Source organism: Stegostoma tigrinum, chromosome 16 (genome assembly GCF_030684315.1).
Source record: "Stegostoma tigrinum isolate sSteTig4 chromosome 16, sSteTig4.hap1, whole genome shotgun sequence".
NCBI lineage: Eukaryota > Metazoa > Chordata > Chondrichthyes > Orectolobiformes > Stegostomatidae > Stegostoma > Stegostoma tigrinum.
Window position 1 is genome coordinate 22,344,687 of NC_081369.1, and position 18,693 is coordinate 22,363,379.

The 18,693-nt window shown below is 39.6% G+C and overlaps 1 protein-coding gene across 6 annotated transcripts in view; it reads right to left on the bottom strand.

Annotated features, from left to right (window-relative positions):
• The window catches only part of irx6a (iroquois homeobox 6a), a 105,464-nt gene extending 98,947 nt beyond the window's left edge, over nucleotides 1-6,517 (bottom strand). For all 6 annotated transcript variants that reach the window (XM_048547155.2, XM_048547149.2, XM_059651654.1 and 3 more), the window contains exons 1-2: nucleotides 6,308-6,517; nucleotides 3,467-3,598 (exon numbers count right to left, since the gene is read on the bottom strand). The gene's annotated coding sequence lies outside the window, so the exon portion shown is untranslated. The remainder of the gene's footprint in view (nucleotides 1-3,466; nucleotides 3,599-6,307) is intronic.
• Between the last annotated feature and the right edge of the window lie 12,176 nt (nucleotides 6,518-18,693).

The following is an 18,693-nucleotide window of genomic DNA, read 5'->3' on the forward strand; positions in this document are numbered from 1 at the left end:
CCACAACAATACATGCCCAACAGCCTTGACTACCACACATACCTTTGGTAGTGATCCCTCTGTTGCCCCTAAAAGTCTCTCTTGCACATTCCTCAATAATTAATAAACAGACACCCAGGATTGTATTCGCCTCAGACATAAGAACAGAAGAACCAGGAGCAGGAGTAGGCCATCCGATCCTTCAAGCCTGCTCCACCATTCAATAAGAGCGTAGCTGATCTTTGCATGGTCTCAGTTCCACTTACCCACCCTCTCACCATAAAGCTTAATTACTTTACTGTTCAAAAAATTATCTATCTTAGCTTTAAAAACATTCGGTAATGATTTCTCAACTGCTTCAGTGGGCAGGTAATTCCACAGATTCACAACCCTTTGGGTGAAGAAGTTTCTCCTCATTTTAGCCCTAAATCTGATCCCCTTAATTTTGATGCAATGCCTTCTTGCACTAGTTTCACTCACCAGTGGAAACAACCTCCCTGCTTCTATTTTATCTATTCCCTTCATAATTTTCTATGTTTCTGTAAGATTCCCCCCTCATTCTTCTAAATTCAAATGCATGTAATCCCAGTCTATTCAGGCTCTCCTCATAAGCCAACCCTCTCAACTCTGAAATCAACCCATCGAATCTCCTCTGCACCCCCCTACCCCCCCGCCAGTGCCAGTACAGCCCTTCTCAAGTAAAGAGACCAAAACTGCATGCAGTGCTCCAGGTGTGGCCTCACCAGCACCCTATTACAGCTGCAACATAACCTTCCTGCTTTAAAACTCAATGCCTCTAGCAATGAAGGACAAAATTCCATTTGCCTTCTTAATTACCTGTTGGACCTGCAAACCAACCTTCTGCAATTCATGCACAGGGACACCCAGGTCCCTTGGCACAGCAGCTTGCTGCAATTTCTTTACCATTCAAGTAATAGGTACTTTTACAGCTATTCCTACCAAAGTGAATGACTTCACATTGATCCACATTGAACTCCATCTGTCAGACCTTCACTCTCACTTGAACTGTCTATATTCCTCTGCAAACTGTCAGGGACCTCTGCACACTTTGCTCTACCACTCATCCTAACGTTGTCTGCAAACTTTGACATACTTCACATAGTCCCCAGTTCCAAATCATCTGTGTGAATTGTAAACAATTGCAGTCCCAACACTGATCCCTGTAGGTTCAGCAACCAGAAAAGAACTCTTACTCCCCAATCTTTGCTTCCTGTTAGTTAACCAATCCTCTATCTGCACTAATACATTGCCCATAACACCGTGCACCTTTGTCTTATGCAGCAGCCTTTTAAGTGGCACCTTGTCAAATGCATTTCGGAAATCCAGACACACCATGATGATGATTTTGAATAAGGTATTACTGACCTATAATGATCATTGGGCAAGCGAGGCATTCCAAATGTAATGTCCAAAGCCAGCCACATCAAATTTATGATTTTAATTGTGAGATGCTGAAACTAAGTAAGACATCAAGAAATTTGTATTCTTTGTTTTACTCAGTTGCATAATAACTCCACACATTAAGAATGAAAGGTTATCTGTGGAATAGAGTTCTGTGGGGCAGGAGCCCGACACCATCTCTTCCTAACTTGACTCAGTCTTCTCCAACCCCGGTCCAATCCCTGCACACGTACATCTGTAATTCCTCTGATGCCTTATGCCAGTTTCAAATTTTCCAGTTTGCGGGTTCCAGCCACCTCTTCTTTACCATGAACATGCAATCCCTTTACATGTCCATTCCTCAACAGGAAAGTCTTAAGGCTCTCTTACTGGAGCAGAGACCTGAAGAGTACCCTCCCACCACAACTCTCCTCCACTTGACCAAGATCGTCCTCACCCTCAACAAATTCTCTTTTAACTCCTCTCATTTTCTTCAGGTAAGAGGGGTGGCCATAGGTACTTCTATGGTCTCTTCATGGGGTGTGTGGAACATTCCTAGTTCCAGTCCTAGCCCAGCCCCTACCCACAACTCTTTCTTTGATATATCAATGACATCATTGGTGCTGCTTTGCTCTCTCATACAGAATTGGAAAAGTTCATCGATATTGCTTCCAATTTCCACGCTGCCCACACTTTCATGTAGTCTATCTCTGTTCCACCCTGCCCACAATTTCATCTAGTCTATCTCTGACTCCTCCCTTCCCTTTCTCGATGTTTCTGTTTCCATTTCTGGGAATAGACTGGCCACCAATATCCATTACAAACCCACTAACTCCCACAGCTACCTGGACTATACATCTTCACACTCTACTTCCTGTGAAGACTCCATCCCATTCTCCCGGTTCCTCCGACTCTGTCGCATATACTCAGGTGAGGCCAACTTCGACAAGGAAGCCTCTGACATGTCCACCTTCTTCCTCAACCGAGGTTTCTCCAGCCCCGTTGTTGACAGGGCCCTCAACCAGGCCCGGTCTGTCCCCCACACTTTCACTGTCACCCCTTCCTCTTCCCTCCCACAACAGTGATAGTTTCCCCTTGTCCTTACCTACCATCCCACCAGCACCCACATTTAGAAGATTGCCAGACCCCACTTCCTCCACCTCCAGCGTAATGTCACCAACAGACACATATTCTCCTCCCCACCCTTGTCCACTTTCCACAGGGACCATTTCCTCTGGGACGCCCTGGTCCACTCTTCCTTCACCCACATCCTCTGCCCAACAGCACCTTCCCCTGTAACTGGCGAAGATGCAATACTTGCTCATTTACCCCCTCCCTCCCCAGTATCCAAGGACCCAAACATACCTTCCAGGTGAAGCAATACTTCAGCTGCACTTCCCAGCATCTAGTCTATTGCATTCACTGTTCACACTGGTCTCCTTCACACTGGAGAAACAAAGTGTAGACTGGGTGGCTGCTTCACAGAACATCTACATTCTGCTCGCAAAAAAGACTCTGAGCTTCCAGTTGCCTTCTACATTAAGACACCACCCTCTTCCCTGGCCAACATCTTTGTCTCTGGCTTGATGCAGTGTTCCAGAAAAGCTCATTGCAAGCTAGAAGAACAACACCTCATTTTCCACTTGAGGACCCTACAGCCTTCTGGACTCAATATTGAGTTCAATCATTTTAGGGACTAAATTCTCCCATGTCCTAACCCCCTATCCCAGACACCAGGCCTTGTTATCACATAGTCTGCTATTACACACCACCTATTGTTAGTTGTTAACAGTCTCCGTTAACATCTTTTCACCCTCCCAGCTAGATTGTTATTAACTCCTTTGTTTATCCAATTACTCTTCTCTCTCTTCTGGATCTAGCCTATCATTTCCTCCTAATCCCATTCCCCTCCCTATTTTCTGCATATAAACTGACTTTTCCCAGCTACCATCAGCTCTAAGGAAGGATCACTGGTCCTGAAATGTCAGCCCTGATATTTTCTGCTCAGATGCTTCCAGATCTGCTGAGCTTTACCAGCAACTTCTTTTTGTATCTGTGGAATGTTCAGTTTGAAAAAAAAACTCACCTTGCAATATAGAAGCAAATGATATTTCTGTATCTTGCCTTGAGCAACAAGTGAGAGAGAAAACAACATGAACGAAACGCAGCAAGGAGGCTGAAAGGTCTTCTCTCCCCTCTCTCTGTCTCAGATTTCAAACTGGTGGAAAAAACAACTTGGGTAAACCATCATTTGCTGAGAAATCAAAGTTACCTGCAAGATCTGTCACTTTTGAGTAAACAGAACTACAGCTAAACTGTTTCAGTTCAGGTCCTTGCAACTCAAGGACTCGAAACTTTAAACTGTAATACCATCCAACCTATATTGGCACCCCTCCCCCACTTCTTTTTAAGCTTATTATCTGTGTTGCGTGTGTGTGCGTGTGTGTGTGTGTGTGTGTGTGTGTGTGTGTGTGTGTGTGTGTGTGTGTGTGTTTGTGTGTGTGTGTGTGTGTTTGTGTGTGTGTGTGTGTTAGGGTCACATTGTATTTTTTTCATGTTTAATTGGTAAGAAAATTCCATTTTCTTTCCCTCAAATCAGCCTTGGAATTGGCTGTCCTTCATTTTGACACAGCTATCCAAGTTTAATGGAGTTTAATAACTGCATACAAAACAAAATAGAAATATTTGTTGCAACTGACCAAGAAGATATTAAAAAAGAGGGGAGCTGATCATCCCTTCTCACCTGGTCATAAGAAGTGCCACCAACCACCGCATTATAAGAAGGATGTGGTAGCTTTGGAAAGGGTGCAGAGGAGATTTACTAGGATGTTGCCTGGTATGGAGGGAAGGTCTTACGAGGAAAGGCTGAGGGACTTGAGGCTGTTTTCGTTAGAGAGAAGAAGGTTGAGAGGTGACTTAATTGAAACATATAAAATAATCAAAGGGCGAGATAGGGTGGATAGGGAGAGCCTTTTTCCTAGGATGGTGACGGTGAGCACGAGGGGGCATAGCTTTAAATTGAGGGGTGAAAGATATAGAACAGATGTCAGAGGTAGTTTCTTTACTCAGAGAGTAGTAAGGGAATGGAACGCTTTGCCTGTAACGGTAGTAGATTCGCCAACTTTAGGCACAATTAAGTCGTCATTGGATAAGCATATGGACATACATGGAATAGTGTAGGTTAGATGAGCTTCAGATCGGTATGACAGGTCGGCACAACATCGAGGGCCGAAGGGCCTGTACTGTGCTGTAATGTTCTATGTTCTATGTTCTAAGAGACTTTATGGTCACCTGACCTCTTTGGAAAATGACAGCTGATGTATTTAAGTGTGTTATCTTGAATGTTGTAGACGGCTGACATTAAAAGCAATTAAGAGTTCTGATAGGTAGAATCAGTGTCTTGATCTAAAGCATTGCCCTGAGAACTCATGATACTTATAAATGTTTGCACTGTGGGGTGTAACTTTCAGGTATCTGAGGGCATGAAATGGTAGAATTATAGTAATTGCAGCTTACTGAGAGTGACTGACTGATAATGATTGCTGAGTATTCTTTATACTGCAATTTTCATTGTTTAAATTTATTTTCACATATATATTTTAGATAGAATTTCTACATTGCTCACATTAAGCCTGGGTTGAATGCAACATTAAACCAATAATTTGCCAATGTTCCAGGCTAAAAATGTTACCTTAATGTACCATTGCAAACTGTGCTTTCCAAATCTGAGATAATGGTAAGGAAAGTTGTTCTCAGGTTAAATATTTTATACAGAAGGTTCCATATGTTAAGGCACAAAAATGAAACATGAAGAAGAGCATGATTAATTAAATTATTGCTTTTTCAAGCTTTGGACAATTGTGTGCAATCATGAAATTAATAGAAATGAGTAGCAAATCTAATTGAAGGACAAGAGGTTTAAAAACCTGTCATTTTTTATTATGATCAGAAATATTTTGGTTGCTTGGGCAATAACTTTCCACACCAACGGTAGCTTCATGCAATGTTGCCATTGTTGGCATTTATTGTTTATGTTTGACAATCAATCTGCAAATTTGGTGGAAATACAATTTTCTCTACTTCCCAATAACTATGAATCGGGCTTGAAGAAGTGAAACAATCACCAAAGAGAGGGGCCAGTTATTTGACCAAGGGGAAAGATCAATTCTCATGCATAGTGTTCCTTCTCCTGTGACAGTGTTCCCAACAGTGTAGGCAAGGCAGTCAGCTGGCCCCTCTAACAGCAGATAAATCCTGCACAGTACTGCTACAATTATAATTAGAGCTTGTCCTGTTCCTAAGAAGCATATACGCGGAAAGTAATAATTTGATTTGGTTTGCTTCTTTATTTAAAGGTGGAAATGTGATTCTTGGGTTATGATCAGTGGTACATTTATCATCTACTCTGGGGAGAATTGAAATATAGGGATTTATGGAAAAGCTAAAAAAGTTTACCAAAACACCAGAAGTTTTATACTTTGTGAAAATATGTACTCCATTCCACTTCACCGTTTCCATTCTCTCCTCCCCCTTCCCAATGCCTTGGCCTTACTGCATAGTCACTTAACGAACTCTTCAAGACCTTTCAGTTATTCAACAGTATATATCATGCTTATAAAGCCATTTATTAAATTGCAAGAATAGATACTTCCTAAACAAACAATGTATATTTGGTCCAGTTGTTTGGACACTGCATGTCTATTCTCTTTCTACATAAATATTTCAACCTTAATGAGAAGAATTTATTTTTATTCACTGAACTAGCACAATCTGTTCTATATCCATGCATGCAAACCTTGTATTTAGTTGATTTATCTTACAATTAGCACCTCAGGAACTGATACGCTCTCTTCAAAGATCACCACTGAGGTAGCGTTTGCTTGCAAAAATATCAACATTTGTTTTGAATTAAATGGAAACAACTTACAATTTTCCATGCTCAATCCTTTTGTAGTTTTACGTTTCTTTTTTCTTCGTAGAACAACAATGCCATTTATTGAATGAAAATGAGGCTATGCTGACGACCACTTATTTGTTTTACATTCAGAAATATAGAGAGCTGTGTAACTGACGAACTCTTTCGCTACCCTTCTCTCTGTAGCTTCATACAGAACTTGCACCATCTGTTCCCTGTTGTAGATTGTTAAGCATAAAGTGCAGCCAATACAAATAGCTCTGTTTGATGTTTGTTTGCATAAATTGTTCTGAAAGCTTCACAAAGAGTTTAAAGGTTTGCTTGCAGGAGCAGTGCATAATGATGAAATCTGGAAATTTGGCAGCTATGTGTAAGTTAACAGTTTACAGTGGTATTTGCATGCACATCTATGAAAGATGAAATGGAGAGCAGAAATATAAATGGGTGAAACAAAATAATAAATATGAAACTGTAATATAAACAGTCAAATGTACCTCATCATTTTTTCACTGTAATAATTCTTGTTTGAAATGACTTGACCTTCATCCTTTCATCTTGCAGGTAAATCAGCTCCAGTTGTGAGCCTACCCAAGAGCTTATGTGGATTTACAAAGAGACTTAAAGCTCTACATTACATTGGCAGTTGGGGCATTTATACTGATGACAGTTAAATCATTGAGCCCTCTGTAACTTATTTAGTGCACAGACACTATGGGTCCTCTGACGACCTACTGCAAATGCAAGCCATATGTGTCTAAATATATCCTTTGTACATATTACTTCATTTAAAACACTTCTGTTAACTCTCAACTCAAACCTTCTGTTTGTCATGTCATACCACACTAATTACATTTTATGGCTTTATTTTAATTAAATGTTAGAATTTTCCCACTGTCATATCGTAATAGACTGTGCTTGCATCTATCCATGATCAGATCGTTTTTAGGCCATGGAGGAAATATTACACATAAAGTAATATTTGGTGTGAGACTCTGATCTTTGCCCCTCCCTTAAGTAATTAAATCTGACATTAAAAATTATTAATATCATTTTTCAGTGTGTTCTTCTTTTCAAAACTGCATTGGTCAGCCAGCTCTATTTTGTTCTGTCTTTGGCTTTAGTGGCAATATAGAATAGAGGCATTTCCTTCAATAACCTATTCCATTGCCATTTGAAATTGTATTCATAGTGGAAGCTGCCAAGAAGACAGGACCCAATGTGATGTATCATTCTTAAAATCTCTATAAATAGTGAAGTATTTCATGTACCACTTAATACCAGTATGCACAACAGAAGAGGCGGCTGACTGCCTCTACATGTAATTTTTTTTTGAGAATGTGCTTTTTATTTCCACAATGCAAGCTGACCGTGCAATTCATAAGCAACAAAACTATAAGTGAGTGAAGGTCATCCACATGAATTGAAATAGAAACCATATTAGTCAAGTTACAAGTTGGTCCAATTCTATTTAAACTGCAGTACAGTCATTTTTAGTTGCAAGAAGCTTTTAGGAAGTTCCATCCCACATCTTAGGTCTGTAGGCAACCTGATAGGTAACATTTCTCATTTTGAGGGTATTGCAATTGACATTTTATGACCAGCTAACTATTTAATACCAGCGATTGTTTCATATTCAATGGTAAAACGTTGTGCAAACTGTGTTTTAGCCAGTTTAGATTTTGTTTATTGTCCACTGTTATACTGAATGAACGAATGAGTTACTGTCACTTATACTGATACAATGAAAATTGTTCTGTCGCCCTGATATGGTACACTTTTGAGGTACAGAAGACTGAAAAGAAAGTACTTAAATAGAGTTCATCTTTATTGGTCAGGGTCCCAAACAGAGCTCCAGGATTTTTGTAAGGTCCACCCTCCAGGCCTACCACCTCCAAGAGATCCTGTTCTTTCATCAAAGCAGCCGACTGCCATTTCCGGGAGTCCATCCATTGGGGTGTATGAAGCCAGGACTCTTCACTCCAGTCACTGCTGACACTGTTCCAGCCTCCTGCAAGATCACGAAGATGAAGAGAATAAGAAAAAAATACTGACACAGAAGGAAGAAAACACAGAAAATGGCATGAACAGGAGAGATTCAGACATAAATATGAAACATTTGTAGCACTTAGCTGTTCAGTTAAGCAGTATTGGTGCAACTTTCAGCTGCTTTGGGGTGATAATAAGTTTCTTGTAATTATAATAGAAGTGACTACCTGTTCTATGGTAGCTGGCTGATTATGACACTGAGTTGTATCCTTGGCCAGAAACCCAGAAATGCTGCTGACATGTCACAGCAGTGATTTTGGAAGAGTTGGCCCTCAGTCAGCAACATCTGGGGGTTCTGTGCCAGGGATAGCAAATGAGCTTCCAAGGGTGGAGAGCCATTGGTAAGCCCCTAGCATTGAAAGATCAGATAGGGAAATTGCAAATGTAGAGTAACTGGAAGAATGACAGGGGCCCTCAGGATAGAGGCATCTGCTGAAGAAAACGTACAATTTTCTCAATACAAAGAGGTCATAGTTTCCAGGCCATTACAGTGAAAGGACATTCTCTTCATTGTAAGAACAATGTCTACAGCTATGTGTCAATATTTTTGTTGGATGTTGCAGGATGTGGATGTTTCCTTGCAGGAGGGAGCTCTAGTTTTTCAATTTCCTACTGGGATATTGCCTTATCTCTCTGTTTCACCCTTTGCAGTATTCTGCTATGCTGCTGAGCATATTCCAGTTGATATCAGCAATGTGGCCTTGATTATTCTTTTACATAGTATCATTGGTTCTTCCTGTCATCTCCCCAGACCTGTTTATAAAAATGTTTCAGGACCCTGGAGAAACCCTATGGTGATGCCTAGGAGTTGCACTCACAAAACATAGATGTTACATTATGGGCAGAGTTAGAACAAACAAATGAGACCTTTACACTAGTCTAGAATTTGAGAACACTCACATGAGCACATGGACTTGAACATACACAGTTAGTTTAATCCTTGATACAGCAACAATATAATCAGAGCTGATCAGATTACCATGTATAGCAGGGTGATGTATAACTCTGTGTTACTTTGAAGCATAAGCCTGAAGAGAGCTCTTGGACTTGCCTTCTCCTCAACCAGTCTACCTTGACTTCAAACTCATAAGATGAAATCTTTCCACTGCTTGAATAGCATTGATTCTCAACATCAAGGTAAAGAAAATACCTTTTACTTCCTTCAAATGTTTCAACAGCTAGATGGAAATATACCTCATTATTGTGTGTCACTATCTATCCCATTGATCAATGAAAACAGTATCCCAGAACTTCATCTCCTTTTTCAGGAAGTTTGACAATCCGAATGCCAAACACCTGTGAATGATTCATGTGTTGCCATTTTTTGCACTGCGTTGTAATATTGAACAATATTAATCACGGTATACGGTCAGATACCACATGATCAATGCTCCAGGAATATATCCTGAACTGACAAATGTAAATCCATAGAAACATTGGAAGATAGAAATTTAGAACAGGAGTTAGCCAGCTCCACCATTCAATATAATCATGTCTATTCCTCTAACTCAGTGCCATATTCCCACTTTCTCACCCGACCCTTGATAACTTTAAAGTCTAAAAATGGCATATTTCTTTCTTGAATATATTCAGTGATTTGTTCTCCACACCCTTTTGAGGTAGAAAATTCCATAGGCTCATTATCCTTCAGGTGAAGAATGTTATCCTTATCTTAGTCCAAAATGGTTTACTTCTTGTATCTTGAGTTTGTCTCCCTGGTTCTACCCTCTCCAGCCAGGGAAAACATACTCCCTGCATCTAGTCTGTTCTGCATGTGTGGGGAATCATCAGGCCTCACTGTACCCAGCAAGCATTGGGTGATTGAGGCTCTCAAACAAAGTTCTCTTTGTTGAAACAACAATTGACCACAATGGGGTAATTTGGAGCATGAGAATATCCAAGTGCAAGGGAAGCAGATTAGTATTCCTGGGGCTTTCGTACAATATGAGGTACGAAGAGTTAAGGTCAGTTAAGCCTCAAATGTTATGTTACCTTCCTGATGCCATGTTCAAGGATTTGTGAAAATAAATCTATTTAGAGATAATAGAGATCTACCAATATCACAACTCATAGAGGAATCAATTTAGTGAAATATACAGTAAAAGTGGGAATTTTAATAACAGGATCAGGTGACTCTAGGAGCCTGTGTCTGTCCAGGAGACTTGTTGTGGTTGTTTTAGGATACTGGCACCAGACTTGAAAACTAAGCTCTCAGGGTAGAAATTTTGGGATTGCCTTTAGTCCTAAATGCCAGAGATGTTCAGGAAAGGAAATTGAAAAGGGTAATGCACTTCACTGTTGCTGTCACAGTTCAAGAAAGCAGTTCACAATCACTTTTTCAATGACTGATAGAACCATGCATAGGTTTGGGTAATAAATCCTGGCATGGCTACATGTGCCCACAATTCTCAGACGAGGCAAGATTATATCAAAGCATAAGCCTTCACTGAAATGGTATAAATGACCTTCTGTAGATCAGAAAAGAAGTAGTGGAGATCATGATTTTGTATTTGGTGTAATGGATGATGTTGCAAGTCTATTTCTTTGTGAATAGAAGAGGAGAACAAAAAGAACAGGCCTGCCAATGATATGGTTTAAAAGAGAATTTTAAAGGAAGAGAATGTTATGGAGAGCCCCAGCACAGGGAAATCAAAATTGGAGGGTTCAGATTCCTGAAGGTATAATTACTGGTAAGTGGTGCAAGAATTTGGTAGCAGGGGAAAGATGCAGAAATGTTAATGCATACTGGGAAGACACAGACAGATGTAGCAGATTGGTGTCATAAAATGTGTACATAAAGATGAAATAATTCACAGTAGGAGAGGAAAATATGAGTTTTGCTCTGGGCACTGACTGATAAACTCTGAAAAACGCATGTGACTAAATGGATTTGGAATTGTAAAAGTTCAATTGTCTGAAATTGTTATAATGGGAATAGACGAGGACAATAAAATTCAAGTGCTAATATAGACTTGTATAAAGAGAAAAAAGCAAGTGAAGTTTAATTTACAGAATTTTGGTTAGGCTATTGTTAATGTGTACAGTTTTGTAGGTCCCATTTACGAAATGACCAAAGAATGCTGACCATGGATTCACTAGGATGATGGCAATTAGCGCTGAGTAGGATGTGTGAGCACTGCCAGTGCAGCAGGAAAATGTAAAATGACATTTTTAATGAATGTATTGAACATGTGGCGGGGTCGTGTGGGGGTCAGCAATTGTGGGGAGGCTGCGGGTAGGCTTTTCTTTCATTGTTGGGAGTTGATGAGTGATCATCACATTCAAATTATCAGAGTTAGGAAAGATGTTGGAAGAATTTTCTTCCCCATTAAAGGGATTAATTGAGCATGAGATGTTTTGCCTCTGCTTTTTTCTGTGTTAGAGCCAACAGCATTGTATCATTTAAGGTAATCGATACAAATAATTTTGTATATTATATCTGAAATATGTGGAGGGAGTGAAATTGTGAAACTAACTTTGGACTGTTCAACTTAATTTAGAAAAATAAAACCATGCTCCAGAGACTGGGAATGTAAGGGAAAAGAAATGCGGGGGTAAGGAGATTTATGCAATTCTTTCAACACAAGATCAATTTGGCTAAGCACCAATTATCTGGCTTTTACGAGCATCTATTCAGCAATGCTATTGCCTATCTAAACAGGAAATTTTTTGTTCTTAAATTTCCATGTGTTGTGCATGGCTAATCATAATCACATATGTGCTAGTGAATACTTTGGCTCTTTCAAGACACTGTCATCAGTTTCCGTTGGTTTAGTAGCTTAACACCAAACCTACAAGCAAGGTAATCACATACTAGGAATTGGATCAGAGATTTACATTTTAAAGGATTCTATTCTGATTGTTCGAGGTCAGCAAACATTTGAATGTTTTCAAAACATTTGCACAATACTGTGTATTGTATGCTAAACTCAGGAACATATAAACTTGGTAGACAATGGGCTATTAACACGTTAACACAAATTAAGGTTTTATTAAGATACTCAGGCACTGAGGGACAAATTAACTATTTCTCTGGTAATAAAATGTTGCAAAAGTTGTCAAAAAGCTATTAGCATTTTCACGTTGAATTACATGGTAACAAATATAATCATGTTGCAACCCCTTACATAGATTAATGTGCAGCAATGAAACATTTATACAAGAAAAAGATTTATCATTTTAATTTTGCCACACATTAGTCTCTCCACTTTCCTACTATTATAATTGAAAGTTGCTATTGTAGAACGACAAGTAATCAGCACTCAGGAACATGCCTAGTGTCTGGTATAGAACTGTGATTTTACTTACAAAGATCTTGGAGCAGTTTTGGCATTTTATTGGCATTTTCACCTTTTGGAAATATCATGGCCATTATACAAGAACTGGGGAAATGGGATTTCTGATGGTAGGAACTTCAGAGTGACCAACCTGTTCGGCCAACATTTTTTAACTTACTCCTAGGTTAGTTTCTACAGAGGTATGCATTACTGTGAATTGTTAGATATTTTGAGTGGCAGCAAATGGTATAATATACCACATTTTAAACATTTTGGTTCATACTGGCAATGAAGATCAGTTTGTGCACGCACAGCCTTCCATAATTAAATATACATTTCCATGTCAACATGGTATATCAAAAGACTCTAGACTTGTTTCTTTCATGTTTCTAAGTTTGTACATTTCTTTCCCTTTGTTGTCTTGAGATCCACAGGGAAAAATTTTATCTATTAAAATGTTGTGTATATTTTATTTCAAGATATAGTAGGCTGGCTTTCCTTGGAGATATGAAAGACTAACCCATACGTAAAATATGGTTTTAATAATGACACACAGTTATACAGAGCAAGGTGTTCTCAAGTAGCAACATATTCTATATCTGATAAATTACTGGTGCCACATTGATTGCAGCATATTGCATTATTCAGAAATTTAATGATCATTTGGGAAGTAAAATACAGATGGTGGAACCCCACAATAGGTTGGTCCATTTTACATGAAAAAGAAAGATAAAATAACACTTCAAGAATGAACTTGATTGTGTCAGGCCATAGTTTAATTACGACCATCCAGTGCTTGAATACGAAACTTAAAGTGCTAGGTACTACAGAAATTCAGTTAGCATATGTAAAAGCAACAGGAAGCAGTCTTCCTTACAGTTAAATCTGTGAGTTCAAATGGTGATCTTTCAGCCTGAGATGAAATGAATGTAATGAATGGAAGTAATGAAAAAGATATAGAAGGAAAATTCAGAGAAAAATACAGAGGAATGTTTTGACCTTGGGATTTGCTGGAGTGAAGTTTTTGCAGCCTAGAGAAATGAGTCATTTGATCTGCTGGTTGATGCCAGGACCATCAAAAAGAAATAGAAAGGGTGGCTCGAGGACTTTGGATTGTCTGCTAACAGTTGGGGTTTGTTTTTGGGCTACAGAAATGCAGATAGCATCGAAAGCAAGGCACCTTTATTGTTGTGGAATGCAGATGTTTCAGTGAGGGATGTTCCTAAGATATTGTCGGATGTAGGAGAAAAGGCGGGTTACAAACACGCAGCAAAAAACTTCAAGTATCATTATGTGGAGATGTCAAATTTCAAATGGCAAAGGTATGTTTTCTAGCAGATGGCACAGGGCAGGCAGACCAATAGCCCAATCTGTGACTTGCCTGAGGCAAGTGTCAGTCACAATGTTCACAACCAGTGCCTGGTTAGGGTTCACTAATTTGTTATGGCCTCAGAAGGGATTAAGGCTTTGGGATGGCAAGGGATGAACTGGCTCTTCTTTCTCATTTGGTTGATTGCAATGAGGTTAATTTGAAAATGATCCTCTCCCTATAGTGTAATTTTCTATCACAGCCAAAACAATTTCTGTGTTGAAAGAAAACAAATCAATCAGGCTTTTGTGAGTTAGCAAAAGTGCGAGTTCTGAAGAAGGGTCCACAAACACGAGACATTAACTCTGATTTCTCTCCACAGATACTACCAGACTTGCTGAGCCTTTTTTAACCAATTTCTGTTTTTGCTTGTATTTGACATTAATACGGCAGCAGAGATTTGCCTACACAAAATCTATAAGGTGATACTAAGTAGCCTAAGAATAAGCAGTATCTCAAATGATTTCGTTATTTGTGGGGCCACGAGAGCCAAGCATGATGAGAAGCTGAAATTAGTATTAGCAGTCATCAGAACTTGCAGCCAATGCAGACAAGGGCTGGTTTGATGTCAGAAAACAAATGTTCATGGGACATAAACTCATATGTGGCAGGATCAATCTACTCAATGACAAGATGGAGGCATTAACAGACCTGTTACAAGCTACTGTGCCAAAAAAGCCATTTTGACACATTTAGGCCACCAAATGGAGTATCTTACCCTGCTTATTAAAAGCCATTTCCAATGTTACACTTGATTGCAGACATATTGGCAAATAATTTTACCTTTTATTAGTAATTTCATCATATTCTACAAAGATCACTGACATGAGCAATCACAATTAGTATTCTACCTGTTAGATTTGTAAAAACACTTGTAACAAGTTTTTTTGTTTGATTTTTACCTTAGGTTGTTGTCCTGTTCCAATGGAAAAAGGAATCAGGAATAGACCATTTGTGCCTAGAGCCTGATCTGCCATTCAGTAAAACTGTGGTCTCAACTCCACTTTCCTGTCAGCACCCTTCCCATCCCACTTGGGGAAGATTTTTTTTCTCAGAATAATGACCTTGCGAGAGGAAAATATTACCATTATCACCATGGTCCCACCTGATGGTAATATTGAGCAGTTCAGATCACAGAATGAAAATTAGCTTGTGTAATGATAAAAGATGTACTGGCTCTGGAGTAGGTTCAGATGATGTTCATGAGAATGGTGCGAGGAATGAAATGCTTAATGTATGAGGAACGTTTGAGGACTCTAGGGCTATACTTATTGGAGTTTAGAAGGATGAGGGGGCAATCTAATTGAAACTTTCAAAATACTGAATGGATGTTGGGAAGATGCTTCCATTGGTAGGAGGGTCTAGGACCTGAGGGCACAGCTTTAGACTAAAGTTAAGACCTTTTAGAATGGAGATAAGGAGAAACTTCTTCAGCCAGCGAGTACTGAATCAATGGAAGCCAATGCCACAGAAGGCTGTGGAGGCCAGGTCATTGAGTACATTTAAGACTGAGATAGATAGGTTCTTAATTATCAAGGGGATCAAGGGTTGTGGGGAGAAAGCAGGGGGATGGGGTTGAGGAACTTATCAGCATTGATTGAATGGTGGACCAGACTCGATGGGCCAAATGGCCTAATTTCTGCTTCTATGCCTTATGGTCTTATGGTCTTATATTGATATAATTAAAGCATTGGCATATAGGTATTGGATATTTTTGTGAAAGCTTTTTCTTAGAAAAAGAGGGTAGTCCTTCTAGGACAGGGACCTAATCCAGTTTGTGAGCAGGAGGATAAATGGAACACTATTTATACTGATGTGGTTTACAACAGGTAGATTAAACATTGATCTTGTTTCTGGTTCAGGATAATCAAGGATTAAATTTAGTTCATGAAATCCACTTTGAGAGTTTTTAGGGCTGTTCATGGGGCAGTGATTAGAATGACTCTTATTGGAGATCATCATTGCCTGGCATTAGTGTGGTACAAATGTGACCTGTCATTTGTCACAGAAGAGACCTGGCTGAGGCAAAAGGCGTGTATGGTATCCCTCATAGAAAGAAAATCTTTAGAACAGCTGAAGAAATAACTTACCTCAGCAGAAAGTTTTCACAACTTTTTTATAACCAGAAACATTTTGTTCGAAATCTGTAAGATATTCGATGCTGAGAAAATCGAGGCTCTCATTTTTTTGAGTATTCCTGGCTGAAGACTCCACAGTTCACAAATTGAAACTGGGGCATAACAATTAAGTCAAACTTAAAATTTCAGCATCAACCAACTCAATGACAACCAGTTTGGGTTCTACCAAGGCCACTCAGATCCTAACCCCTCTATAACCTTTTGTTCAAACATGGACAAAAGAGCTGAATTCCAGAGGTGAGGTGAGAGTGGCAGCCCTTGACATCGATGCCACATTCAATCAAGGATGGCATCAAGGAGCTCTCGCAAAACTGGAATCAATGAGTACCAGGGACAAACCCGCCACTGGTTTGAGTCATACTTGGCACAGAGGAAGATGGTTGTAGTTGTTGAAGATGAGCCATCGCAGCTCCATAACATCTCTGCAAGAGTTCCTTAGGGGAATGTCCTAGGTCCCACCGTCTTCAGTTACTTCATCAATAACCTTCCCTCTATTATAAGGTCAGAAGTGAGGATGTTCGCTAAAGATTACACAACATTCAGCACCATTCACAATTCTTCAGACACTGAAGCAGTCTGTGTCCAAATGCAATAAGATCTGGACAATAACCAGGCTTGAGCTGACAAGTGACAAGTAACATTTGTGCCACACAAATGCCAGGCAATGACAATCTCCAATATGAGACCATCTAATCACTGCCCCATGACATTCAATGGTGTCAATATCACCAAAGTCCCCACGACCAACACCCTTGGGACTACCACCAACCAGAATCTCAACTGGACTCATCACATAAACACAGTGGCTACAAGAGCAGATCAGAGGCTAAGAATACTAGAGAAAGCAACTCACCTCCTGATTCCCCACAGCCTGTCCACCATCGACAAGACACAAGTCAGGAGTGTGATGGAATATGCCCCACTTGCTTGGATGAGTCCAAAAACACTCAAGAAGCTTGATATCATTCAGGAAAAAGCAGCCCACTTAACTGGAACCACATCCACAAGCATCCATTCCTTCCACCACCGATGCTTCGTTAGCACCAGTATGTACTAGCTACAAGATGCATTGCAGAAATTCACCAAAGATCCTTAGATAGCAACTTCCAGACCCACAACCACTTCCAATTAAAAGGACAAGGGCAGCAGATACATGGGCGCACCACCACCTGCAATTCCCCTCCAAGCCAGTCACCATCCCAAGTTAGAAATATACCGCGGTTCCTTCATTATTATTGGGTCAAAGTCCTGGAATTCCCTTCCTAAAGGTAAATCAGCCTACAGCACATGGAATGCAGCAATTTAAGAAGGCAGCTCACACCACCTTGTTAAAGGCAAGTAGAAACAGGCAATAAAAAAACTGCTGGCAGCCAGTAACACCCCTGTCTCACAAGTGAATAGGAAAAAAATTGATATGGATGCATAACGTCTCTGGATTGGAATGACTATAAAGTGATGGTGTCGGAAAATAGATTGAAACTTGATTTTGCTTGATGTTTTAAGATTTATTTTGATCATTCTACATCTAGATAACTTGTATTTTAGGATTTTCATCCTTTGTATCATAAATGTCCATTCTGTGTTAAAGAAACATTTGATTTGATTTTGATTTGATTTATTATTGTCACATGTACCAAGATACTGTAAAAAGTATTGTTTTGCACATTATCCCGGCAAGTCGAACCTTACATGTATGCATCAGAACAATAGAACAGAAAGTAGAATATTGTGTTATAGCTATAGAGAAGGCATAGGGAAAGATTATCTCTAATATATGAGAGGTCCATTCATAAGTCTGAAAACAATGGGGAAGAAACTGTTCTTAAATCTGTTGGTACATGTTTTCAAACTTGTATGTCTTCTGTCAGATGGAAGGGGGTGGAAGCAAGTACAACCAGGGTGGTAATGCTCTTTAATTAAGTTAGCAGCCTTCCTGAGACAGCAGCAAGTATAGATGGAGTCAATGGATGGAATACTAGTTTCTGGGGTAAATTGAGCTACGTTCACAAGTCTCTGGAGTTTCTTGTGGTCTTGGGCAGAGCAGTTTCCGTTGCAAGCTATGGTGCATCTGGATAGGATGCTTTCTATGGTGCATCTATAAAAATTGGTAAGAGTCACTGTGGGTCTGCTGAATTTCCTTTGTCTTTTGAGAAAGTGGACGCATTGATGTGTTTTCTTGACTGTGAAGTCAACAGGACAGATTGTTAGTGTTATTTACTCCTAGGAACTTGAGATTCTCGACCAACTCAGCAGAGCAAGTCCTCCTCTCCACTTCTTGAAGTTGATGACCAGCTCCATCATCTTGCTGACATTGAGGGATAGTTGTCTTTACACTATGCTTCTAAGCTCTCTATCTCTTTCCTATAGTCTGTCTCATTGTTCTTTCAACTTACATTGCAGCGTTACAACCATTTTTCAGTGGAAAAGCACCATGTGAGATTTTTTTTATTTTCATTAACATGAATTATAAGGTCAGAATTAATTCTGGGATCTGACCAGCTATGAACTTAATACTTGATAGAACAAAACTTTTATTTTTCTTTTTGTTTACCATGTAAGTCAGTCACT